The sequence below is a fragment of the Oncorhynchus gorbuscha genome, linkage group LG06 (genome assembly GCF_021184085.1).
Source record: "Oncorhynchus gorbuscha isolate QuinsamMale2020 ecotype Even-year linkage group LG06, OgorEven_v1.0, whole genome shotgun sequence".
Taxonomy (NCBI): Eukaryota; Metazoa; Chordata; class Actinopteri; order Salmoniformes; family Salmonidae; genus Oncorhynchus; species Oncorhynchus gorbuscha.
In genome coordinates, this window is record NC_060178.1 from 39,992,974 (window position 1) to 40,004,521 (window position 11,548).

Sequence of the window (11,548 nt, forward strand, 5' to 3'; positions counted from 1 at the left end):
ACCACTGATCTATAAGGCTAAATGCCTTCAGTAATTTTCTTATTTGTCTAATCTGTATGTGTTTATTCATTCACAACTAGGATGTTTCTGGGCCCAGTACAGGCAGTGTGGTCCCCTCATCTTCTGGTCCCAGTGATGCTAGACGTAGTACAGACAGCTCAGCTGCTGCAGCAGAGTGCAGTAGAGGTAGGAAGACAACAACACGGAGAGAGACTGACACACACACGCGGTCAATACTATTTACTTTATTGCACATCCCAGCATTTTCTGTAGTAGTCATAGTATATTTCATAAAAGTTTATACAACGGGTGGGTCTAATCCTGAATGCTAATTGGTTAAAACTGCATTCCAGCAGGTGTCTATTCCACAAGTTACCACAGGCTAAATCTGATAAAATGCCTATTTACTCTGTTCCATCTGATTGCGCAATCCACTGTCTCATCAGCCCAGAATTTCTAAACTTGATCTCTACTATAAAAAGCATCTAGACATTATCACACATTACTTTTAGACTAAAATTTAGTTTTCAACAGCAGAGATTTGTATAAACCTTGCTGTCTGTCTCTCCGACATTTGCAACATTGTTTCAATACTCAAATTCGATCTCCAGCTGTCCCATAGTAATAAACGTGTCGGGAGTCAGGACGAGACAGACAGGCAGGCAGCGTTTCTCAGCAAGTCGAAAACATGAATCAAGCTGGTATAATTTTTATGCATATGTACAAAGAAATGTAAATTAGAATAAGGTGAATGTTTTGCAGTCTTTCCAGTTTCAGTTTGAAGTGATTGCGTTAGATGTGTCGTTGGCTAGCTCCTCTGAACAACAGTGTTCTGACGAGTGAGCACATTTTCTATGCCAAGCAAAATCAAACCACGTTAGCTCATTGTTATTGATGTATCCAAATAAATCTCACTAGAAAATAGCTTAAACAAATGCAAACACAGCTACTCTGCTGTTATTCTGGATGCACTTTTTGATGTGACTGTAAGTTAGCCGTAGTTGGCTAGCTAGCACGCAAGGGATAAGAATGTTGCCAGTCAGTATGGCAATGGAACATTTAGAACAAATGACAGGGTTGCGTCCATAGATACAGAAGAAAAAGACTGAACGACTGGGTCATGTCTCAAGCAACCAAACCGATAGAACGAATAACCAGCCTGCTTGGGTAGCAACATTAGATGTGTCGGCACTATATCTTGTGGAAGGATGAAATAGTATGAATACAAGCCAGTGTTTGGAGGATATATTGGCACGGTTTGTCGCCAACTTTGTCTCGGGCCTAACAACACCTGTGCCAATTATATCCTCCAAACACCGTCTTTGAGGGCATTACCACTTAAATATTCAACATATTCCTAATGTGTATATATTCCTATTACCCTTCCTGCTTCTTCTTTGAAAAATGATGTGTCTAATACTTAGTTGTATTTTTGTATATATACAGTGCACTCCAAGCTCATCATTAAGCTTGAGGCCCTGGGTCTGAAACCCGCCCTGTGCAATTTTGTCCTAGACTTCCTGACGGGCCACCCACAGGTGGAGAAGGTGGAAAACAACATCTCCACTTCACTGATCCTCAACACTGGGGCCCCACAATGGTGCATGCTCAGCCCCCTCCTGTACTCCCTGTTCACCCATGTCTGCGTAGCCATGCACGCCTCCAACTCATTCATCAAGTTTGCAGACAGCACAACAGTAGTAGGCTTGATTACCAACAACGACGAGACAGCCTACAGGGAGGAGGTGAGGGCTCTCGGAGTGTGGCAACAAAACAAAGGAGATGATCGTGGACTTCAGGAAACAGCAGAGGGAGCAATCCCCTATCCACATCGACGGGACAGCAGTGGAGAAGGTGGAAAGTTAAGTCCCTCAGCGTACATATCACTGACAAACTGAAATGGTCCACCCACACAGACAGTGTTGTAAAGAAGGTGCAACAGCGCCTCTTCAACCTCAGGATGCTGAAGAAATTTGTCTTGTCACCCAAAACCTTCACAAACCTTTACAGATGCACAATTGAGAGTATCCTGGGGCAAACTACCGTCACTCGAGATTCATGTTCAGCACGTTCGACGTGTACTCCAGCGCCTTTTAGAGAATTGTCTCTACGTGAAGGCTGAGAAGTGCGCCTTTCATGTCTCCTCTGTCACATTTCTCGGTTCTGTTATTTCCGCTGAAGGCATTCAGATGGATCCCGCTAAGGTCCAGGCTGTCAGTGATTGGCCCGTTCCAAAGTCACGTGTCGAGTTGCAGCGCTTTCTAGGTTTCGCTAATTTCTATCGGCGTTTCATTCGTAATTTCGGTCAAGTTGCTGCCCCTCTCACAGCTCTTACTTCTGTCAAGACGTGTTTTAAGTGGTCCGGTTCCGCCCAGGGAGCTTTTGATCTCCTCAAGAAGCGTTTTACATCCGCTCCTATCCTTGTTACTCCTGACGTCACTAAACAATTCATTGTCGAGGTTGACGCTTCAGAGGTGGGCGTGGGAGCCATTCTATCCCAGCGCTTCCAGTCTGACGATAAGGTCCATCCTTGCGCTTATTTTTCTCATTGCCTGTCGCCATCGGAACGCAACTATGATGTGGGTAACCGCGAACTGCTCGCCATCCGCTTAGCCCTAGGCGAATGGCGACAGTGGTTGGAGGGGGCGACCGTTCCTTTTGTCGTTTGGACTGACCATAAGAACCTTGAGTACATCCGTTCTGCCAAACGACTTAATGCACGTCAAGCTCGTTGGGCGTTGTTTTTCGCTCGTTTCGAGTTCTTGATTTCTTATCGCCCGGGTAATAAAACACCAAGCCTGATGCCTTATCCCGTCTCTTTAGTTCTTCTGTGGCTTCTACCGACCCCGAGGGGATTCTTCCTGATGGGCGTGTTGTCGGGTTGACTGTCTGGGGCATTGAGAGACAGGTAAAGCAAGCACTCACTCACACTGCGTCGCCGCGCGCTTGTCCTAGTAACCTTCTTTTCGTTCCTGTCTCTACTCGTCTGGCTGTTCTTCAGTGGGCTCACTCTGCCAAGTTAGCTGGCTACCCCGGCGTTCGGGGTACGCTTGCTTCTATTCGCCAGCGCTTTTGGTGGCCTACTCAGGAGCGTGACATGCGCCGTTTCGTGGCTGCTTGTTCGGACTGCGCGCAGACTAAGTCAGGTAACTCTCCTCCTGCCGGTCGTCTCAGACCGCTTCCCATTCCTTCTCGACCATGGTCTCACATCGCCTTAGACTTCATTACCGGTCTGCCTTCGTCTGCGGGGAAGACTGTGATTCTTACGGTTGTCGATAGGTTCTCTAAGGCGGCACATTTCATTCCCCTCGCTAAGCTTCCTTCCGCTAAGGAGACGGCACAAATCATCATTGAGAATGTGTTCAGAATTCATGGCCTCCCGTTAGACGCCGTTTCAGACAGAGGTCCGCAATTCACGTCACAGTTTTGGAGGGAGTTCTGTCGTTTGATTGGTGCTTCCGTCAGTCTCTCTTCCGGTTTTCATCCCCAGTCTAACGGTCAAGCAGAAAGGGCCAATCAGACGATTGGTCGCATATTACGCAGCCTTTCTTTTAGAAACCCTGCGTCTTGGGCAGAACAGCTCCCCTGGGCAGAATACGCTCACAACTCGCTTCCTTCGTCTGCTACCGGGCTATCTCCGTTTCAGAGTAGTCTTGGGTACCAGCCTCCTCTGTTCTCGTCCCAGCTCGCCGAGTCCAGCATTCCCTCCGCTCAGGCTTTTGTCCAACGTTGTGAGCGCACCTGGAGGAGGGTCAGGTCTGCACTTTGCCGTTACAGGGCGCAGACTGTGAGAGCCGCCAATAAACGTAGGATTAAGAGTCCTAGGTATTGTCGCGGTTAGAGAGTGTGGCTTTCCACTCGTAACCTTCCCCTTACGACAGCTTCTCGCAAGTTGACTCCGCGGTTCATTGGTCCGTTCCGTGTCTCTCAGGTCGTCAATCCTGTCGCTGTGCGACTGCTTCTTCCGCGACATCTTCGTCGCGTCCACCCTGTCTTCCATGTCTCCTGTATTAAGCCTTTTCTTCGCGCCCCTGTTCGTCTTCCCCCCCCCCCCGTCCTTGTCGAGGGCGCACCTATTTACAAGGTACGGAAGATCATGGACATGCGTTCTCGGGGACGTGGTCACCAGTACTTGGTGGATTGGGAGGGTTACGGTCCTGAGGAGAGGAGTTGGGTTCCATCTCGGGACGTTCTGGACCGTTCGTTGATTGATGATTTCCTCCGTTGCCGCCAGGGTTCCTCCTCGAGTGCGCCAGGAGGCGCTCGGTGAGTGGGGGGGGGTACTGTCATGTTTTGTCATTGGTTATCATGTCTTGTCTCTGTGCTTCCCTTCTATTCGTTTCCCTCTGCTGGTCTTATTGGGTTCTTTCCCTCTTTCTCTCCCTCTCTCGCTCTCTCTCTCTATCGTTCCGTTCCTGCTCCCAGCTGTTCCTCATTCTCCTAACTACCTCATTTACTCTTTTCACACCTGTCCCCTATTTTGCCCTCTGATTAGAGCCCCTATTTCTCCCTCTGTTTTCCGCTTCTGTCCTTGTCGGATCCTTGTATGATGTTCGCTGTTCTGTGTCCTTGTCTCGCCCTGTCGTGTTTTACCTTCTTCAGATGCTGCGTGTGAGCAGGTGTCTAGGTCTGTTACGGCCGGTGCCTTCCCGAAGCAACCTGCAGTCTGTGGTCGAGTCTCCAGTCTCCAGTGTTTTCGTTAAGTCGCTTTTGGGTCCTCATTCACCAGCATAACATTTGGTTCAGAATGGGCCAAGGGCCAAGGTTTTGTTACGCTTTCTTTGCAATGGGGGCAGATTTGACCTCCCCTAAGGTCCTCCTTCTCCCATAATCCCTGGATACGGCCCATACAGTGTCTTTGTCCACAGGGCATAGTCACCGGATCCTTCATGTCTAGACAGATGGGACAGTTGAAGAGGTCCTGTTCCACTAAGATAGCGGTTGCCATTTTTACTTTACATTGTGTCTGATTTACAGCTAAGTTGTGTGAGGTAACTAGCCTAGAGAGTAAGAGACAGAACTGATGTTGGTGCACCACTTCACTGAGAAAGCAAAAAGGCAAACAGTGTAAATAAGAGTTTAATGTCTCCTGAAATCCTGACTCGCTGTGGTCACATTGTTCATTAATTTACGGTAAATCATCTACCTTCTGAAGGGTTATCAAGTTATATATACACCCACATTTATGTATAGATACATACACACATATATACACACTGATTTGTGGCTATTATTCTTTCTATCGTATATTGTTACTCAACATACAGAATATGGTAATGTTCATTTTCTTTATATAGTTTGAGGCCTTTTTAATGATCATATGTAGCTTCTCACTGTCACAAATTTTCAGGTATGTGTACGCAGTTAAATGATTAACTCTGAGACTACAATTAACTTTGAGTTAGTACTACAGGATGCAAATTTCTGTTTGAAAAAGCTTGCCTTAGCTTTTCTAACTGCCTGTGTATATTTGTTCCTAACTTCCCTGAAAAGTTGCATATCACATTGGCTATTCGATGCTAATGCAGAATGCCACAGGAGGTTTTTGTGCTGGTCATGGGCAGACAGGTCTGGCTTGAACAAAGGACTATATCTATTCCTAGTTCTACATTCTTTGAAAGGGGCATGCTTATTTAAGATGGTGAGGAAGGCACTTTTAAAGAATAGCCAGGCATCATCTACTGACGGGATGAGGTCAATTTCATTCCAGGATACCCCGGCCAGGTCGATTAGAAAGGCCTGCTCGCAGAAGTGTTTCAGGGAGCGTTTGACAGTGATGAGGGGTGGTCGTTTGGTCGCAGACCCATTACGGATGCAGGCAATGAGGCAGTGATCGCTGAGATCTTGATTGAAAACAGCATAGATGTATTTGGAGGGCGAATTAGTTAGGATGACATCTATGAGGGTGCCCGTGTTTACTGATTTGGGTTGAAATGGGTTACCAGTCTACTCGGTGACACCAACAGAACACAACTGAAGAGTTTACACAAATATTAGTGTTGTAGCTCTCATCACGGGACTGTGAGAAATCACCTCCCCAGTCAGCCTATTGTGTGTATTGACATTCATATTGCACTGTACAGCTTTACCTTAGGATTGGGGATCTATGAAATGGGGTATCAGTCTACTCAATAACAAAGATATATTTTCCCAATGTCCTCCTCAGAGTTATCAGACTCAAACCAGCCTTAGACCACTGCGTCCACGTTTGTGTGTTTACTATTTAACTGTATTCGAATGCTTAAAAGGTTATCGATATAGTTTTTTTTGGCAAGGAAAATATTGGATAAATAAAATCAAATTTCCAAATCATTTTAGCTGGATGTCAGCAGTGAAGAGGCGACTCCGGGATGCTGGCCTTCTAGGCAGAGTTCCTGTCTAGTGTTCGTGTTATTTTGCCCATCTTAATGTTTTCTTTTTATTGGCCAGTCTGAGATAAGAATATTTCTTTGCAACTCTGCCTAGAAGGCAGCATCCCAGAGTTGCCTCTTCACTGTTGACGTTGAGATGGGTGTTTTGCGGGTACTATTTAATGAAGCTGCCAGTTGAGGACTTGTGAGGCCTCAGTTTCTTAAACTAGATACTCTAATGTATTTGTCCTCTTGCTCATTTGTGCCACCCACTCTTTCTATTCTGGTTAGAGCCCGTTTGCGATGTTCTGTGAAGGCAGTAGTACACAGAGTTGTACGAGATCTTCAGTTTCTTGGCAATTTCTCGAATGGAATAGCCTTCATTTCTTAGAACAAGAATAGACTGACGAGTTTCAGAAGAAAGTTATTTGTTTCTGTCCATGTTGAACCTGTAATCAAACCCACAAATGCTGATGCTCCAGATACTCAACTTGTCTAAAGGCCAGTTTTAACAGTTCTCAGCTGTGCTAACATAATTGCAAAATTATTTGTAAATTATCAATTAGGCTTTTAAAATGATAAACTTGGATTAGCTAACCCAACGTGCCATTGGAACACAGGAGTGATGGTTGCTGATAATTGGCCTCTGCGCCTATGTAAATATTCCATTATTATTATTTTTTTTTAATCAGCTGTTTCCAGCTACAATAGTCATTTACAACATTAACAATGTCTACACTGTATTTCTGACCAATTTGAAGTTATTTTAATGGACAATTTTTGAGGCTTTTCTTTCAAAAACAAGGACATTTCTAAGTGACCCCAAACTGTTGAACGGTAGTGTAGATAGAGTTATTAAAGTGACTATGCACAGATTAGTAGCAGCAGCGCTTAAAAAGGTTAAAAGGGGTCTGGGTAGCCCTTTGACTGTTCATGAGTCTTATGGCTTGGGGATAGAAGCTGTTAAGAAGCCTTTTGGACCTAGACTTGGCGCTCCGGTACCGCTTGCCATGCGGTAGCAGAGGGAACAGTCTATGACTTGGAGTCTGACCATTTTTAGGGCCTTCCTCTGACACCGCCTTGCATAGAGGTGCTGGATGGCAGGAAATTGGCCCCAGTGAGGTACTGGGCCGTACGCACTACCCTATGTTGTGCCTTGTGGTCGGAGGCTGAGCCGTTGCCATACCAGGCAGTGCTGCAACCAGTCAGGATGCTAGCGATGGTGCAGCTGTAGAACCTTTTGAGGATCTGAGGACCATTGCCAAATCTTTTCAGTCTCCTGAGGGGGAATAGGCTTTGTTGTGCCCTCTTCACGACTGTCTTGGTGTGTTTGGAGCATGATAGTTTGTAATGTGGACACCAAGGAACTTGAAGCTCTCAACCTGCTCCACTGCAGCCTTGTCGATGAGAATGGGGGCATGCTCTATCCTCCTTTTCCTGTAGTGCACAATCATCTCCTTTGTCTTGATCACGTTGAGGGAGAGGTTGTTGTCCTGGCACCACCCGGCCAGGTCTCGCACCTCCTCCCTATAGGCGGTCTAATCATTGTTGGTGATCAGGCCTACCACTGTTGTCCTCGGCAAACTTGATGAACTTTTAGAGTTGTTCCTGGCCATGCACTCATGAGTGAACAGGGAGTACAGGAGGGGACTGCGCACACACCCCTGAGGGGAAGGGTTGTTACGTACCCTTCCCACCTGGGGGGCGGCCCACCAGGAAGTCCAGGATCCAGTTGCAGAGGGGGGTGTTTAGTCCCAGGGTCCTTATCTTAGTGATGAGCTTTGAGGGCACTGTGGTGTTGAGCTGTACTCAATGAATAGCATTCTCACGTAGGTCTTCCTTTTGTCCAGGTGGGAAAGGGCAGTGTTGCGTGCAATAGAGGTTGCATCGTTTGTGGATCTGTTGGGGCAGTATGCAAATTGGAGTGGGTCTATGGTTTCTGGGATAATGGTGTTGATGTGAGCCATAACCAGCCTTTCAAAGCACTTCATGGTTAAAGCCATAGTCATTTACTGTAGGCAGGTTAACTTAGTGTTCTTGGGCACAGGGACTATGGTGGTCTGCTTGAAACATGTTGGTACTACATACTCAGTCAGGGACCGTTTGAAAATGTCAGTGAATACACATGCCAGTTGGTTAACGCATGCTCTGAGTACACGTCCTGGTAATCCGTCTGGCCCTGCAGCCCTGTGAATGTTGACCTGTTTAAAGGTGTCTCTCACATGGGCTTTGGAGAGCATGACCACACAGTCGTCCGGAACAGCTCATGCTCTCATGCATGTTTCAGTGTTACTTGCCTAAAAGTGAGCATAGAAGTTATTTAGCTCGTCTGGTAGGCTTGTGTCATTACTGGCCATTGTTCCCTTTTATAGTCTAATAGTTTGCAAGCCCTGCCACATCAGACGAGCGTAGGAGCCGGTGCAGAACGATTCGATCTTAGTCCTGTATTGCTGCTTTGCCTGGTTGATGGTTCGTTGGAGGGCATAGTGGGATTTCGTATAAGCCTCCAGGTTAGAGTCCTGCTCCTTGAAAGCAGCAGCTCTAACCTTTAGCTCGGAGCAGATGTTGCCTGTAATCCATGGCTTCTGGTTGGGGTATGTTACGTTCAGTCACAGCGGGGACGACATCATCGATGCACTTATTGATGAAGCCAGTGATTGATGTGGTGTACTCCTCAATGCCATCAGAAGAATCCCGGAACATATTCCAGTCTGTGATAGCAAAACAGTCCTGTAGCTTAGCATCTGCTTCATCTGACCACTTTGTTATTGACCGAGTCACTGGTGCTTCCAGCTTTAGTTTTGGCTTGTAAGCAGCAATCAGGAGGATATAATTATGGTCAGCAAAACCTTGAGACTTTCTTAGATATCGTGTACCAACTGTTGTTTACAAATATACATAGACCGCCACCCCTTCTCTTACCAGAGGCTGCTGTTCTATCCTGCCGATACAGTGTGTAACCCGCCAGCTGTATGTTATTCATGTCGTCATTCAGCCACGACTCAGTGAAACATACGATATTACCGTTTTTATACCGTTTTTTTTATACGTGCTTGTAGTTTGTCCACTTTGTTATCCAGCGATTGTATGTTGGCCAATAGTACCGATGGCAAAGGCAGATTAGCCACTCGTCGCCTGATCCTTACAAGAATCATCCAGTTCAAGGTGAGTGATCGATGTTCTGATGTCCAGGAGCTATTTTTGGTCAAAAGAGATGGTAGTAGCAACATTATGTACAAAATAAGTTACAAACAATGCAAAAAAACAAACAAAATAGCACAGTTGGTTAAGAGCCCATAAAACGGCAGCCATCCCCTCCAGCGCCATTAATATGCTTTTACTTTTGACACGTCAGTATATTTGAGCAATTAAAATATGAACTTTTGATACTTAAGTATATTTAAAACCAAATACCTTTAGACTTTTACTCAAGTAGTACTTTACTGGGTCATTGCTTTGGAGTAGTTTTCTATTAGGTATATTTACTTTTACTCAAGTATAACAATTGGGTACTTTTTCCACCATTGCGAAGAGGTGGAGGAGGACTCTGTGGAGATCTTGGTCAATCCTTTAGACCCCCTGGAGAGCTGAAATGACCTGTCCTGTTTCAACCATGAACAACGCTGGATCTGTGAGGCTAAGGCTTGTCACGAGCCTCAACACAATAATCATAGTCATATTTTGCTAATTTTGCAGAAAGTATGGTGAAACTACTGTTTCTATGTTTTCTGTCTGTATATTTGCTATGTGTATGAAGCACAGGCCTGGAAGCCAAAGACAAATTTCCATTCTTAAATAGAATGGACAATAACGATTTGAACTTGAACTTTAATTGCTGTATTCATGGACTATGTATTTGTGCTGTTACCAGTCCAGAAAGGTGTCTATAATGTAGTTAACCAAAATTCTGTCCACAGTTTTTATTCAAGTAAAGTCCGACTGAGGCTACGAATACAAAGGTTTTGCACCCGCCTTGCAGGTCCCCATTAGCTTTTGCCACAGCAGCAGCTATTTTTAATTGGAGTCACATTTCTCTCTTACTCACCCTCTTCTGAACACTCAACCAATTTGATCAATATGATGATGTAGCCTATCTCTCTGCCTGATATTTCTGAACAGCTGCAATTTGAACGAACGTTCCAAAAATATATATGAAGGCTACAACCTTCTCTGTCTGTTGTAACGGATATTGTCATAGCACAAGCAAGACGCAGTCTACACATTGCATTGATGTCATCTTTATAGTTATGCTGTCATATAGCCAGCTTCTGTTTAGCCAATGTTGCAATGACGATGAAAAAAAGAACATTAAATCACTTTTTACTGTCTGTCTGTGCCTTGCTTATTTGATATGTGTAGGCTACATAGGGTGAATTCAGAAAAAGTGGGACACAGCATTTCCGTCTTCTGTAACCTCTTTCGATATTGTCGTGGAATATACTAATCAAGAGACTTTGTCATTTCTTCAAACAATCATCTTTATTTTAATATTGATTCATTATTGCAGTGTGCTGCCGAGAGCTTAACTGATAATGAAAAAACAGATCTTAAACAGAAGACCTAAAAATGCTTAGCCAGGGCTGGTTCCACCCCTCCCGTGCTGACCATGGGCATCATAAGCCACATTATGAACCCCAACCTGGGTTCATCTCCTGGTTATCTGCGCAGAATGTTGTTTTACCCCCAACCCGGCTTAGTTTCCCAGATGCCAGGATGAAGATGAGACAATGAGGGATTGTTCTAACTTTTCCAGGCTATCTCTATCTCGGGTCACACACACCACATCATATCTATGGAATGCCGACAGTAGGTTTTTTTATCAGTCATTGTCAATTGTCAGCTCAAGCTCCAGAGGCCCAACTCAGTGCCACAGACACAGATGAGAGTACTCGCTATAGCTATTCGATTCATGAACAGTATTAAACATAATCTTGTCATTATTCTCTCACATCTATCTACATTAGCCCAACATATGATACATTTATGAAATCCTCAAGATGTTTCTTAATGACACAAACAGGGCAAATGTTGATATAATATTCACAGGAGGCATGACACCCATTTGTGTACACTGAGTCAAAACCATATTTTCAGTTCGTGGGACACCATTCTTCTTTTTATAAGAAACATTCATGTGTTGAACATTCCAAATGGTTTGCATAGTCAACTTAAACACATCTCTGACACACACTTACCCG